The sequence below is a fragment of the Schistocerca nitens genome, chromosome 7 (genome assembly GCF_023898315.1).
Source record: "Schistocerca nitens isolate TAMUIC-IGC-003100 chromosome 7, iqSchNite1.1, whole genome shotgun sequence".
Taxonomy (NCBI): Eukaryota; Metazoa; Arthropoda; class Insecta; order Orthoptera; family Acrididae; genus Schistocerca; species Schistocerca nitens.
The window spans coordinates 310,363,825-310,368,824 of record NC_064620.1 but is presented as its reverse complement, the minus strand read 5'-3'; the positions used below and the strand labels follow the sequence as shown (position 1 = coordinate 310,368,824).

At 52.3% G+C, this 5,000-nt stretch overlaps 1 non-coding gene across 1 annotated transcript in view; it reads left to right on the top strand.

Moving 5' to 3' along the window:
- The first annotated feature begins 4,531 nt into the window (after nucleotides 1-4,531).
- Nucleotides 4,532-5,000, top strand: part of LOC126197286 (small subunit ribosomal RNA) — a 1,909-nt gene continuing 1,440 nt past the window's right edge. The window contains exon 1 of the ribosomal RNA XR_007539660.1: nucleotides 4,532-5,000. This exon is cut by the window's right edge and continues 1,440 nt beyond it. This is a non-coding gene — a ribosomal RNA (small subunit ribosomal RNA).

Below are 5,000 nucleotides of genomic sequence, written 5' to 3'. Positions count from 1 at the left end.
CATCGACAGAGTACAAAACATAATGGGCATTCCTCTAGTAAGCGTCAAAGCCATCCGCAAAAAAGTGCTTGACATTTGGCAGGACGAATGGGATGGGTCCAGTACGGGCCGTAGAGTCTACGGGTTTATACCCACAGTGAGGGGAAGACTAAATAACAAGATAATGAAGCCCTCGCAGGGCTTAGTTCACTTCCTCACAGGACACGGTCCCTACCCCACGTACCTGCACAAAATAGGAAAAAGGCCAACACCGGAGTGTGACTGTGGTGCCCACGAAGGATCGCCAGAACACGTAGTGTTCGAGTGCCCAATATATGAACAGGTTGTCTCAGGGGAGAGGCAGCTTCTACGGACAAGAAATATCAATGAAATATTGACAGAAAGCGAATTGTTCAGCAATTTCGCAAAATTGGTTAATAAAATCTCAAGGGAGGCCCAGCGAGCCTACCTTGGGAGGGAGTAAAATGCGCTTCAGATCTAATGCGCAATTGTAAATATGTAAATACTACATTTGTTTAAATCATGACTTAGAGTAGATAGTAGTTGTAGTTAGATCAGCATGGTGGCGGGGGGGAATAAAAGAGTAGCATAAATGGAGTGGTTTCTCTAGTAGTAGCGGCCCGCCTCCACGTGGCTAGGGACGGGCAACTCTCTGGCAGGATTCCAGAGAGGCTAAGAGGCCGATAATTAACAAAGCAAATCTGCTTAATAAATAGAAAGTATGCAGATACTAATAAACCACTTCTGTAGTGCTAATAACAGTGATAGTTAGTCTTAATACGCCCACTCAAAAGTATTAGAAAGTGGGTTATGGATGAGTCATAAAATTCTGAAAAAAAAAAAAAAAAAAAAAAAAAAATTCTGTCCCTACACATGCTCTAAGTCTGTGCGCGATTGCGTGCTCACAGTACGGATTCCGATGCTGAGCGATCAGCTAGGAAGCGCCCCTACCATATCGGTCCCCATGGGCGTTGCACTCGCAGTCGCAAAGACTCTGGCAATGGCTAAAAGCGCTCCGCAATATATCACGCAGACGGGTAATGACGGTCCGAGCGCTCAGTGTGAGGAGAGCATTACTGAGCCCTGACCCACAAGCAGGTTGTAGCGTATCCCACCCGCAGACATGTGACGTTGTCACACGACCAGTTGTCACTAATCGACTCATTGCTGATAATCATATGCCATACACCGGGGAAAGCTGCCGCAAGGGGTAGCTACGTAGTGCAGTCGCACCTCTACTACTGTACAGAGATAGAACACCACGAGACTGCAACCAGATTAAACTGATACATGGAGCTGATAACTAATAGATGCAGAGCCATCGGAATATAGATGACATACGACATACAACTGTCCCTATACATGCTGACAGTCTGTGCACACAATGTGAACTACACGTCACCCAGACACCCTATCACACACTACTCTCTGGCTGTAACAGACACAATATCTAAGCACCACCATGGAACAACATCCAGTGCATCCTCTCCGCCACATTACACCATTCACACTATGATAACAAAACCAGGAGGTCCACCCCAAAAACAGAATATCTCACACTTCCAACAACCATCATTACGCAGATAAGCCACAAACACCCACACATGTGCTACACAGGGGTGCAGCCAACACCACCACACTGGCGTGTCTCACAGCATATAAGCAATGGCAGAAATGAAAGACACAGGTCTGCCACTCCCTTGCCACACCCACAGAACCGGCGCACCACCTCCCCTGAGCCAAAGGTGCATCCTGACGTGACACATCTCAGGGTGCCTCAGGCGTCCACTTACCATCATCACTATGAACGAACCTCGTCCCCTCCCCCCTCATACACCATCCCTTAACCTAACCTATGTTGCGCCTTAACCTAACCTATGTTGCGCCTTAACCTAACCTATGTTGCGCCTTAACCTAACCTATGTTGCGCCTTAACCTAACCTATGTTGCGCCTTAACCTAACCTATGTTGCGCCTTAACCTAACCTATGTTGCGCCTTAACCTAACCTATGTTGCGCCTTAACCTAACCTATGTTGCGCCTTAACCTAACCTATGTTGCGCCTTAACCTAACCTATGTTGCGCCTTAACCTAACCTATGTTGCGCCTTAACCTAACCTATGTTGCGCCTTAACCTAACCTATGTTGCGCCTTAACCTAACCTATGTTGCGCCTTAACCTAACCTATGTTGCGCCTTAACCTAACCTATGTTGCGCCTTAACCTAACCTATGTTGCCCCTTAACCTAACCTATGTTGCGCCTTAACCTAACCTATGTTGCGCCTTAACCTAGCCTATGTTGCGCCTTAACCTAACCTATGTTGCGCCTTAACCTAGCCTATGTTGCGCCTTAACCTAGCCTATGTTGCGCCTTAACCTAACCTATGTTGCGCCTTAACCTAGCCTATGTTGCGCCTTAACCTAACCTATGTTGCGCCTTAACCTAACCTATGTTGCGCCTTAACCTAACCTATGTTGCGCCTTAACCTAACCTATGTTGCGCCTTAACCTAACCTATGTTGCGCCTTAACCTAACCTATGTTGCGCCTTAACCTAACCTACGTTGCGCCTTAACCTAACCTACGTTGCGCCTTAACCTAACCTACGTTGCGCCTTAACCTAACCTACGTTGCGCCTTAACCTAACCTACGTTGCGCCTTAACCTAACCTACGTTGCGCCTTAACCTAACCTATGTTGCGCCTTAACCTAACCTATGTTGCGCCTTAACCTAACCTATGTTGCGCCTTAACCTAACCTACGTTGGGCCCTAACCTAACCTACGTTGGGCCCTAACCTAACCTACGTTGGGCCCTAACCTAACCTACGTTGGGCCCTAACCTAACCTACGTTGGGCCCTAACCTAACCTACGTTGGGCCCTAACCTAACCTACGTTGGGCCCTAACCTAACCTACGTTGGGCCCTAACCTAACCTACGTTGGGCCCTAACCTAACCTACGTTGGGCCCTAACCTAACCTACGTTGGGCCCTAACCTAACCTACGTTGGGCCCTAACCTAACCTACGTTGGGCCCTAACCTAACCTACGTTGGGCCCTAACCTAACCTACGTTGGGCCCTAACCTAACCTACGTTGGGCCCTAACCTAACCTACGTTGGGCCCTAACCTAACCCACGTTGCGCCCTAACCTGACCTGTAATTGTTATATGAATTGAAACATTCATGTAGCGTTGCCTAATCGCAACCCTCTCAACATAGGTCAGTGCTCGCACTCTCTGGTGTCCTGCGTATTGATTCATGTTACGGTGCGTACCCTCACAACATCTAGCGAGTGTTGCGTACGTTCCACATGGTCCCGCTATCCACTGTAATGTGTACTGCTGTAAGACGTATATCGCCCCCCTGTCGCCTCTAGTTCGTCAGGCGGGAGTTTGCGTGTTCAATGAGCTTCGCAGCTGTGCAATGGCATTCGCATACGTACGCGGGCCACCTTCCACGTGTTCTCTCGTGCATACGTCGCAGCATGTATGTGGGCTGATGTGGCGTGTCGTGACGCATATCATCCAGGCATGCAAGACCCACTGAATTTGCAAATGTAGATGGACGTCTACGTTTGCTGCCCAAGTTACGCAAATGAACCGGAAATCCGTTGTTGCGCGGTTGTTTACGCTGGAGGTGAATCATTGATTGCGAAAATCGGTACAGGTATTAACTGGTTGCTTCAGCGACACCCGTCATACCCACGAACGTGAGTGGGCATGTGGGTATGAAGCGATACGCGGCGGTGGCTGGGTGGGACCGTCCCCGGCCGGTGAGGGGGGAGCGCCCGGCGTGCTGGCCGCGCGCTGCGTGGGCGCACGCGCTACAGCCGGCTGGTGGGGGCGCCCAGTGGCAGGCGCGCCGGCCGACGGACGCGGCAGGCGGCGCAGCTGCGCGCCGGCGCACCCAGCGCGCGGCGCCGTGCGGCCAAAGTGGGTCCTCGCGGGCCCGGTGCGAAGCGCGGTGGACATCTGCAGTGTGCTGGTCCGATTGAGGACTGTGTGCGTTGAGGATGCGCCGCCGCCCGGCACTCGGCGCCGCGACGCCGTCTGCTGCTCGGTCGCCCCCGCGGTTCTCGCAGGTGGTTTGTATCGCAGCTGTGCGGATGTGTTGGCGCGTGCGCTGTGCTGGGAGAGTTCGCTTTGGCACCCAAGTGGGGCTCTGCCCCTCTGTGGCGCTGGCGTTGGAGCTGCCCGGCCACTGTTTGTGGCCGCGTGTTGTCTCCCGCCGGCAACACCACGACAGCACGCTCCCGGGCCTCTGTCGGCAGCGGCAAGCTCAGTTGGGAGCACGGGTGGTCGCACTGAAAGCGTCTACTCGCCTATCTCCGGGCGATTGCGCCTCTCTCGAACCCGACCAAGTACTTAGGACGGCGCTGCGCGCCGCCGGGACCTGAGAGGGTTTCGAGGTGTATCGTGCAGGGGAGCCCAGCCTCCTCCTGTTTGCGGAATAATTGAGCGGACGCTTGCGTGTTCGCGCGGGCCTCCGGGACACACTCCCGGGCGGCCGGCTGCTCAGCTCTAGTTGACGCAGCTCCCTGGTTGATCCTGCCAGTAGTCATATGCTTGTCTCAAAGATTAAGCCATGCATGTCTCAGTACAAGCCGCATTAAGGTGAAACCGCGAATGGCTCATTAAATCAGTTATGGTTCCTTAGATCGTACCCACGTTACTTGGATAACTGTGGTAATTCTAGAGCTAATACATGCAAACAGAGTCCCGACCAGAGATGGAAGGGACGCTTTTATTAGATCAAAACCAATCGGTCGGCTCGTCCGGTCCGTTTGCCTTGGTGACTCTGAATAACTTTGGGCTGATCGCACGGTCCTCGTACCGGCGACGCATCTTTCAAATGTCTGCCTTATCAACTGTCGATGGTAGGTTCTGCGCCTACCATGGTTGTAACGGGTAACGGGGAATCAGGGTTCGATTCCGGAGAGGGAGCCTGAGAAACGGCTACCACATCCAAGGAAGGCAGCAGGCGCGCAAATTACCCACTCCCGG